Here is an 11,683-nt window from a genome sequence, read left to right as displayed (position 1 = left end):
GATGCATTCTGGTTTTCATTGTGGCTTTCTATCATTTGATCTTCTTAGGCACTATAATTGAAAGCTTAAGCAATATGTCAATACACAGAAAAACCCTGTTAAAATCATAATTTGGAAGAGTCAATTACATTATATCAATTTTTTTTCAGATATAGGGTGATATGGCCACTGAGATGTTTTTCAATTCTTAAGTTCTGTGAATTTCTGTTAATTGTGAAGCTTTTATAAGCCACATGAATATTATTGTCAGTAAAGTCATAATATGAGGCTATTCCCTATATGAGTACATAAGAGGCAGTTCTTATACATAGAAAGAGCACTGCATTTGGAATGACACGAATTCAGCTCTTAGCTCTATTACTTACTACCTCTGTGACCTTAGATCACTTCACCTCTCTGGGACTCAGGTTTTCAATCTGTGCAGTGATTGGTTGAATTTAATGTGATGATCCTTTGATATTCTGTCTAAGAAGTATGGTTTCTTATGTAACAAAATTCCTCACTTTAGAAGACAATACCTCCACGTGGAATCCTGAGGATATAAAATACAGGAATGCTCCATTATATTTATAGAATACATATTTCTGAATACTATAAGCTATTATGCACTTGGACTTGGCCTGTCTCTGAATTTTCCATCAGAAAGCAAAAAAAAATTTTTTTCATCTGGAAAATGAAAGGGCTGGATTGATGGTCTGCAAGGACCATCCGTTAGTTACTTCCAGAACTAACATATCCATGATTCTAGCCCATTTTACAAAGAAATGCAATTTCTTAATATAGCTTATACAAAACTTCATATACAAAAAAGATTTTCTGTATAAGGCTAGAGAATAGAGGTGTGTGTTTTTTTTCCTCAAGACTGGATCTCCCATCTTGCCAAGGATGCAAGAAGAGCAGCCATTCATAAGCTGGAACCTAAATGATCAACACAGAAAAATTTTGGCCAGCGCTGTTTCTGATATGGGCTAATTCGTTCTTTCTTAGCCAGCATGGTGGCCCTCTTTTCCTGGGCTCTTACCATACTGATTTCAGAATTAGTGCAGACACTATATTGACTTTAGGCTTAAATAAGTTTAGAATCCCAAACTCAAGCAATCCACTAATCTCTGCCTCCCCAGGAGCAGGAATACAGATGTCAAATTTAGGGTTAAACTTGTATAAGATATTTGACAACTTTGGACTAAGAACTTTTGGCTTAGATTCTTTGATTGTTTACTAATTATTCCTTTAAAAATGTTAATTCGTAAGAAGAGACTCATGGGTTAATATAGGGTTATATAATTATATATATATAATATATATATATATTTATATAATATAGTGTTAATCCTACAGGAAATTACATATATAATATATATAGTTATATATATATAATATATATATATAGTTATATAATATAGGGTTAATCCTCTAGGAAATTTTTGTTGTTTCTTATAAAGGATCAGCATCCAATGACTTATTAGAAATGATAATTCCAGAAATCATTAAAATGTATCTTGAACTAACTGGAAGTTGAAATTGATCAGCTCTTGAAAAGGTTCATAAATGAACAAATAAATAAATAGATAGATACAACAGAGTGAGCTCATGTCTTTTTGATATACATCTCCCCAAATATAGTAAAGATTATCTCACCATTTTTCTTTCTGTGAATTTAACCGCACAGTAGAAAGGAGACTGAACTTGGGAAGCATAGCAATGTAGGACCAAGGATAGGGCTGGGGGAGATGTAGAGAATGAGAAGGAATAAGCCATTTGGTGATGCTAGTCTGACTAGAGTACACAATTTGTCCAACACAAAATGCCACAGAAAATTTTAACTCGATGTCATTATTCTTAATGCTCTGGCTGCTTTCTGTACAAGCAGCACAACAATGTTGTACTTTATTGATAGTCTTTAAAATGAGAAAATCTCTTGGAGAAAATGAATCAATTTAAGCCCTATTCTGTGGAAAATTTAAATTAGAACACATTTCTGTTCAGGGAGATGAGTTTGAGCTGTCATGTAATCTTGCCTTGCAGATAAATACAAAAAAAAAAAAACCTTTTGTCAAAATGTAACAGTGAGTTCTCAGCTCTTGCCACCCTCCTTTCCTCTCTACACTGTCTTACTACAGATTTTGCCTAGCATATAATATTCAATGATTGGCATCTTTATTATAGTCTATAAGCACCAAAAATTGCTACCCATTTTGAGCATGTTGCTATCTCTACAAAGCTAAGGTACTTAAGTACAGCAATATCTCTATTAACAAAAAGTATGAGTTCCAATATGACATTGTGTTAGAAACTTCATTATCAAATCTATAAATAAGATAGAGCCATAATGATTGTTTTAGGGGTAAATATATAGCAAGAAATTGGAATAAATTGAATACTAACTACAATAATGTCCTGTATGATGGAAAATATAAACTGTTTGAAGTTTCTCCTTGAAAGCAGGTTGAAGTCCCAGTGTCTCATACATAGTAAATAGTTAATAAGTGATTATTGTATTGAATTTAGAGTTTGGGGACAGAAGGGAGGAAAGTTGGAATAAAGAAAATGGGGAAATGGGTTCAAACTATGTTCAGGTTGGAAAAGGAGTGCGGTGTAGTGAATGTTGGTTATGGAGCCATAGGACACGGGTTCAAAATCCAACTCCAACACTTTCTACTCTTGTGACCTTAGGCAATTAACTTCACCTCCTTTGGCCCCAGTTTCTTTATCTGTAAGGGGAGGAGGAGACTTTTGATGATCACTAAGATCCATTTCAAATCTAAATATGTGATCCTAAGGAAGAAGAAAGGTCAAGGTAGAATTAAGAAAAGAAGACTTGTTTTGGAAATCCATCTCTACCTGTTAATATTCTTAAAGGTCCAATTCAAATAGTACATCTTTCATGAAGCTTATTCTACACGTAGACATTTTGAAGTGATTTGTCCTTTATGTGATTGCAGAAGCCTTTTTTCTCTTTTTGTACCCCTGTTTTGATGTATCTGTGATTTCATTGATGTGGACAACTTCTCTACATCTTTTTAGCCCATGTAGTTCTTGTCCATATTATGCAATGAATCTTCCATCGAGGTACTATACAACATGCCAAGTAGATCCTTATTTTTGTTCCTTTAGTAAATCAGGAATACCAATGGACCACTGAGGCCGTATATCAGTCATCTTTCATTCTCATTCCATGAGCCCAATTTCTTTTCTGTTCTCACAACATCTTAATAATATATTTTATGCTAGTGTGGGTACACTCTGTAGCCTACTTATACTGATTGATATAAATTTCCATTGTCCTTTATATTTTTGCTTTTATCAAATTATGTTATTCTATGATTCAAAATGATATAGAACCAGCAAAATATCAATGCAGAAGAAGAATATTTTTATAGTACTAAGGAGTTTGATGTCATTGAAAACACTGTGCAATTTCTGAAGTGAATATTCCATTCCACTCTGGACTCAAGTCTTCTGTTTATTTGTAGCACGTATGCAAAATAAACACATAAAGGTTAAAACTACACTAAGACTTTTAATTTACATGTGTGTAAACATACTTATGTATATATACATGAATAAATAAATATGTACATACATTATGTACATATTCCAAATACTTATGTACATGTGTTATGATGTATGTGTATATATGTGTATGTAGGCATATGTATATATAAATATATAAATTGTCTTAAAGCTTGGAATGCAGGTTCAGGCTGACAATGCACATATTTCTTTATAGGCACAAGTAACATTGTCATAACTTTTAAGTTGTATTTTAATAACTGTTGGTGTTCCATCTTTTGAACAGTTATTCTGCTTTTTCCTTTGCAGTGCCAGAGAGTTTTGCTTGGATGTTTCAAACAATGAATTTGATCTGATCATATGTAATAACAACATAATGGTCAATCTGTGTTTTGTACTTTTCATAAATAATTGGAACCTTAATGATCAATTGATCAGCAAAAATCATACACACAGAGAAACAGAGAGAGAGATGAACTTAATAATATGATTTTTTCAATTACATTCAGACTTCTGGTTAAGATAATAGATTTAAAAGATCATAGTGGATTCCAAAGACCTAAATAGAGCACCAGACTGAATAATGATCAAGAAATATGAAGATAAGCAATGGTAATTTTCCTTCATCTAACCTGGACTACACAAAAAGATAGACAGAAGACTACAGACATGTTACAAAGGCCCTCACCAGGGAAGCCGGTGTGAGTTTAGATAAGTTGACCTAAAGCTTGCCAACAGCAAACCAGAGACATTCCAAGGGTGTAGGATGGGTAGCACTCTGATTGTGAAGATTCCAAAAGGGCCAGAAGTCCACAATGCTCTAAGAACAGAGATATACTAGGGGATGTAGAAGTTAACATCAAGAGCCCAAGAAGTCAGGGACAGGACCAAGCAGGGTCAAACCAAGGCACAAACCTTAGACTCAGAACTTGTACTGGAAATAAGAGTACACAGAGGAAAACACAAAATATAATGACAAAATGCTATAGGCTAAGGTCAGAGTTGAGCTCAAAGCCAACTTGAATTGGCATGAGAGTCAGTTAAATTTTCATTATAAGCATTTATACTACAGAAATAAGCAAACCCTACAAATCAGGACTTGATTTATTATTTCATTAGTTGTCTATACCTAAGAAGTATTCATAATCCACATGTTTCATGTCTTATTTTTTTTTCTAAAGAGATAGTGGTTAGACATTTCCCAACATGCTTGTTGCTTATCCTTCAATTGTAAGGTCCTCTGAGGATTCTCAAATTTCCTCCCATAGTTCTGCCACCTAGTTCTGTCATCTTTGCTTGTAAAAATTTCAAGCCTTTATCTAGCTGTCATCCTTTGATCTCATATTCTGCTGGCTTTTTTTCCAGCTTGAATTTTCTTCTAATTGATTACATGCCATTATGTAATTTTCCCACTACTCACTCTATGATGTTGAAATTAAACTTTAAAAAAATTATTAAAATACCTACAAAATTTAATGGTGGTAGGTTCTGACACATAAAGAACAAAAAGCAAAATTAAACAAAAAAAAGTAGCCCCTTAAGTATTTTATGTTCTGCTAGTGGGAGAAAAGGAGATGACACTTCCACTGATACGTAAGTAAGAATATACAGAAAGTAAATACAAAATAATTTCATGGAAGAAAAAAAACAATAATTGAGGAAAAGAGGAGATGAAGACTGATGATGTATGAAAGCCATCTTCAAAGAGATAATAAACTTATGAGTTGATAAGATCACCAAGAGAAAGAGAAACTGTAAAGACAAGAGAGGCAAATGGGCTAGGATAGAATCCTGGAGTATAGTTATATAAGTGATGGTACACAAATGATGATCCAGCAAAAATGACTAAGAAGGAGTAGCCAAACAAGTAGAATCAGGAGCAAAAAGTGTCATTAAAACCTAAGGAAGAGAATGTATTTTGGAGGAAGGTGTGTTAAGCAGGGCCAAATTTTGCAGGAAGGTCAAGAAGAATATGGCCTTATAAAAAACCATGTTAAGAGATTGTTGGCAACATTAAAGAAAACCATTTCATTTTCATAATGGAGTCAGAAGTAGATTGAAGAGGGTTGAGAAGTAAATGAAAAGAAAGGGAAAAAAGTGGAGGCAATAGGTTTAGACTGCTTTTTCTAGGAGTATGGTCACAGAAATACTAAATATATAGGACAATATATTGAAAGGATAGTAGGGTCAAGTGAACTTTTTTTCTATCTTTTTTTTTTTTTAGGATAGTTGAAATCTAGTAGTATTTGTAGGCAACAGGAAGGAGCCACTGGATTAAGAGGGATTAATGATTAGAGAAAAAGGATGATCAAAAGGGCACAATATTGGACAAAACAGAATGGGATGGCATTAATGGCATAAATACAGGGGTTGAACTTGGCAAAAATAGCCGTCTCTTATTCTGAGATTTGAGCAAATGGCCAAAATAAGAGATTGTTGGTAATCCTAGGAAAGCAATCTTACTCCAGTCATGGAGTCAGCAGCTAGACTAAGGAACTAAGAAGCAAACTGGAGATAAGGAAATGTGGTCAATGAGTATGGACTGCTTTCTCTAGGGCTATGGCCATGAAAGGGAGGTGAGAAATGTAGGATAATTGAGGTAGGATTCTCCATGTCATTTTATCCTGTGGAATTGTTGTCCCTATTTTTTTATCCTCCAAATAGGACTAATCTAACATAACAGAAGACTTCATCTCATTCTTCTATCTCACAGTTATGAATATGCTTCTGTGGATAAAATCTGCTACAATTAATTCTCACTATACCATGTGCCTATTTCCATTTTTGACTATACATATCTTTAATAAAAACAAATTACATTTCTTATGCAGTATCATTGTAACTTGCTATTACCTACTTAGGCTCAACACATCTTTCCCCTGCCCTTCAAGTTACTTGTGATTTCAATTTTTCAGATTCTTTGGTGTTTCTTCATTTGTACCAATATAGTATAACTGAGGGAACATTAATATCAGTTGGTAAAATCAGGTGGTTGGTTGTGAATTAGTACAACCATTCTGGAAAGCAGTTTATAATTATGCAAAGTGACAAAAAAGAAAAGCATTTTATACAACAAAATATTTATAGCAGCACTTTTTGTTGTAGAAAATATGTAGAAACAAAAATTATCATCGATTTGAAAATTACTAAAATGTGCATGATTAAATGTGTGCATGACTAAAAAACATGTGATACATGCATGTAACAAATATTACTATGTTGTAAAAAGCAACAAATGTGAATTCAAAGAAATATGGACAAAACTTACAGGATCCAAGCAAAATGAAGCATGGAGATCCAAGAAAATTCTATATACAATGACTACAACAATATAAAGAACAACAAGCCCAAAACATTGAAAATTGATTCTTGTAAAAATTTATAAAGGGTAAGCTGGGGAAGATGGAGACAAGATGACAGAATAGAGAAAACTTTATAGCCTGATTCTCCCAAAATACCCCTTGAAACAAAATTAAAATAATGCCTCAAACTGAGTTCTGGAGTGGCAGAGCCGACAAAAGTTGGGGTGAGATAGTTTTCCAGTCTGAGACAACTTTGGAGATCAGGAGGAAAAGTCTGTGACACTGGGCAAAGAGTTAGACAAGAGTATGCAGCCTGGGGAGTTCTCAAGCCAGAGATGATAAAAAGATTAGACAACTGGTCAGAAATAGAAGAAAATGTGAAATAACTCATCAAAAAACAATTGACCTGGAAAATAGATTTAGGAAACATAATTTAAGAATAATTGTGCAACCAGAAAGCCAGGATAAAAAACAAAAAGATCCTAGACATCATATTTCAAGAAATAATCAAGGAAAACTTCCCTGATATCATAAAACCAAAAGGCAAAATAGAAATTGAAAGAATACACTGATCACCTCCTGAAAAAGGTCCCAAAGTGAAAACTTCCAGGAATATTATAGCCAAGTTCCAGAGCTCCAAGGTTGAAACAACCAGAAAAAGAACCATTTAAATACCATGGAAACACAGTCAAGATCACACAAGACTTAGCAGCTTCAACCTCAAAAGAGTGGAGGACTTGTAATATGATATTTTGGAAGACAACCAAAAATAACATATCTAGCAAAAAAGTATAAATGATCAAAGGAAAAAATAAACAATTAAAAAATAGAGCATTTTCAATCATTCCTAATGATAAGATCACAACTGAATAGAAACTTTCATATTCAAACATAAGTTCAAGAGAAACATAAAAAGGTAAACATGAAAGAGAGGTTACTCAAGAAATCAGAAGCCACCTAAGTTTAAACTGTTTACATTCTTATATGGAAAGGTGACACTTGTAACTCCTACAAATGTTCTCATTGTTAGGTCAATTAGAAAGTGTCTACATAGACAGAGGGCATGGGTGTGAGTTAATCATGATGAGATTATCTCAAAAAAATGAAAGGGTAAGAAAAAGGGATGAACTGAGAAAAGGGAGAAGGGAGAGGAAGAATAGAAAAAATTATCTCATATAAAAGAGGTGTGCAAGAAAAAGCTTTTTACAGTAGAAGGGAAAATGGATGAAGAGGGTGGGGCAATGCTTGAACCTTACTCTCATCTGAATTGATTCAAAGAAGGAAGAATACATTTATACACACACACACACATTCATACATATCTATACATACATATATATACATACACATACATGCATACATTCATACATACACACACACAGTGTTGGGTAGAGAAATCTATCTTACCCCACAGGGAAGTAGGAGGGGAAGGGAATAAAAGAAAAAGAGAGAGATTACAAGAAGGAGGGTAGATTAAAGGAGGCAATTGTCAGATGCAAAAGAGACTTTTAAGGAGCAATAGAGTAAAAAAGAGAGAGCAAGATAATAAGGAAAAAATGGAATAGAAGGAAACATGGTTAATTGTCATAACTCAATGTGAATGGGATGAACTCGCCCATAAAGCAGAAGCAAATAGCAGAATGGATTAGAAACCAGAATCCAATAATATGTTGTTTACATGAAACACACTTGAAACAGAGAGACATACACAGAGTTAAAATAAGGGGGTGGAACTGAATCTATTATGCTTCAGCTGAAGTAAAAACAAAAAGGCAGGAGTAGCAATCATGACTCAGACAGAACAACAGCAAAATTAGATCTCATTAAAAGAGATAAGTAAGGGGTGGCACCAAGATGGCAGAAGGAAAGCAATGACTTGCTAGAGCTCTCCCCCAAACCCCTCCAAATACCTATAAAAAAAGGCTCTAAACAAATTCTAAAGCAGCAGAACCCACAAAAAAACAGACTAAAACAAATTTTCAGCCCAAGACAACTTGGATGGCTGATCAGAAAGGTATATGGCACTGGGCTGGGAGAGGAGCACAGTTCAGCGTGGGCCCTCAGGCCACAGTGATCCTGGAGCAGGCCTCAGAGGACTGAATCATGGGCAGCTGTGACAGTTTCCAGACTTCTTAACCCACATATGCCAAAGACAACTTAGAAGATCAGTGGGAAAAGTCTGTGACTGCTGTGAGAGAAGAAACTAGGTCTCAGCTGCAAGTCCCAAGTGTGGGCCATGGCTGTTCCCTGAGCTTCCAGCCCACAGACTGAGGGGGAATAGAGTGGCTGATCAGAGGGGAATTGCAAGGATCTCTTTGCCATGGCTGAGGCAAGGATCTCTTGCTTTGCTTGTGCTTGGATCTGGGTCACAGTTCTGAGGGGCAGTCCTGGGGCAAGGAAAAGCACTGGTGAAGAGGAGTGCTGGAGTGGTGGAACTTGTTGTGGTGGTGGAGAGGAAACACCTCGCCCCTTATCATAGCACCTTGGAAGAACTGACACTTTTCAGATCCCTAGAAGTATCTCTGAAAACAGCTGCACAAACCCCCAAAGCTTGGGACAGTACATTGTCCACATTGGAAACAGACTCTTACCTTAACAAAGAGTTTAAAACTCAAGTAATTGGTTGGCATCATGAGCAAGCAGCGCAAAAAGAGTCAGACTATATTATCTTACTTTGGTGACAAAGAAGATCAAAACATACAACCAGGAGAAGAAAACAAAGTCAAAGCTCCTACATCCAAAACTTCCAAGAAAAATATGTATCAGTCCCAGGCCTTGGAAGAGCTTGAAAGGGATTTTGAGAAGAAAGTAAGAGAAGCAGAGGAAAAACTGGGAAGAGAAATGAGAGTGATGCAAGAAAATCATGAAAAGCAAGTTAACAGTTTGCTAAAGGAAACCCAAAAAATACTGAAGAAAATAATATCTTAAAAAATAGCCTAAACCAAATGGCTAAAGTGGTCCAAAAAGCCAATGAGGAGAAGAACACCCTAAAAAGCAAAATTGGCCAAATGGAAAAGGAAGTCCAAAAGATTACTGAAGAAAATACTTCCTTAAAAATTAGAACAGAGCAATTAGAAACTAGTGACTTTTATGAGAAATCAAGACACTATAAAACAAATCCAAAAGAAAGAAAAATTGGAAAACAATGTGAAATATCTCATTGGAAAAACAAGTGACCTGGAAAATAGATCCAGGAGAGAGAATTTAAAAATTATTGGACTATCTGAAAGCCATGATCAAAAAAAGAGTCTAGACATCATCTTTCAAGAAATGATCAAGGAAAACTGCCCTGATATTTTAGAACCAGTGGACAAAATAGAAATGGAAAGAATCCATCGACCTCCTCCTGAAAGAGATCCCCAAAGGAAATCCTAGGAATATTGTAGTCAAATTCCAGAGCTCCCAGGTCAAGGAGAAAATATCACAAGCATCCAGAAAGAAACAACTCAAGTATTGTGGAAACACAATCAGGATAACACAAGATTTAGCTGCTTCTCCATTAAGGGACTGCAGGGCATGGAATATAATATTCTGGAGGGCAAAGGAGATAGGATTACAACCAAGAATCACCTACCCAGCAAAACTGAGTATAGTCCTTCAGGGTAAAAAATGGTCATTCAGTGAAATAGAGGACTTTCAAGCATTCTTGATGAAAAGATCAGAGCTGAATAGAAAATTTGACTGTCAAATACAAGACTCAAGTGGAACATGAAGAGGTAAACAAGAAAGAGAAATCATAACAGACTCATTAGGGTTGAACTGTTTACATTCCTGCATGGAAAGATGATATTTGTAACTCATGAGACCTTTGTAAGTATTAGGGTAATTGGAGGGAAAAAATTATATGTAAGTATAGATAGATAGGTAGGTAGGTAGGTAGATAGATGGAAGGATGGATGGATAGATAGAGAGAAAGAGGGCACAGGGTGAGTTGAAGATGAAGGGGTTATATCTGGAGAATAAAATTAAGGGATGAGAGAGGATTATGCTAGGAAAAGGAGAAAAGGAAAGGTAGAATGGGGTAAATTATCTCACAAAAAAAGAAAAGAAAAGGCTCTTACAGTGGAGGGAAAAAGGTGGAAGATGAGAGGGAATGATTGACTCTTAGTCTCATAGAATTTGACTTAAGGAGGGAATAACATACACACTAAATTGGACATGGAAATCTGTCTTACCCTACAGGAAAATAGGAGGGGAAGGGGACAAGAGAGTAGGGGGACGATAGAGCGGAGGGCAGTTGGGGAAAGGGGGTACTCAGAAGCAAATACTTCTGAAGAGGGACAAGGTCAAAGAAAGAATAGAATAAATGGGGGGCAGGATAGGATTAAGGGAAATAGAGTTAGTTTTTCACAGCATGTCTACTTTGGAAGTGTTTTGCATAACTGCACATGTATAGACTATATTGACTTGCTTGCCTTTTCAATGAGGGTGGGTGGGGAGGGAGGAAGGGAGAAAATTTGGAATCCAAAGTTTTAAAAACACATGTTTAAAAAAAATGTTTTCATATGCAACTGGGAAATAAGAAATACAGGAAATGGGATACAGAAATATATCTTGCCCTACAGGAAAATAGAAGGGGAAGAGGGGAAGAGATAGCAGGGAAAGCAGACTAGGGGATGGGATATTCAGAATGCATGCCATCTTGGGGTGGGGGAAGGGGTGAGATGGGGTGAAAAGTTGGAACTCAAAATCTTGTGGAAGTAAATGTTGAAAACTAAAAATAAAAAAAAGAATTACTAAAAAAATAAAAAAGGAAAAGAAAAAGTAAGAAAAATATATCTTCCTAAAGGGAATCATAGACAATGAAGTAATATTAATACTAAACGTGTATGCACCAAATGACATAGCATACAAATTCTTAAGGGAAA

This window comes from Vombatus ursinus, unplaced genomic scaffold, assembly GCF_900497805.2.
Source record: "Vombatus ursinus unplaced genomic scaffold, bare-nosed wombat genome assembly UNPS02014893.1, whole genome shotgun sequence".
NCBI lineage: Eukaryota > Metazoa > Chordata > Mammalia > Diprotodontia > Vombatidae > Vombatus > Vombatus ursinus.
The sequence above is the reverse complement of the archived record's forward strand: the minus strand, read 5'-3'. Positions refer to the sequence as shown.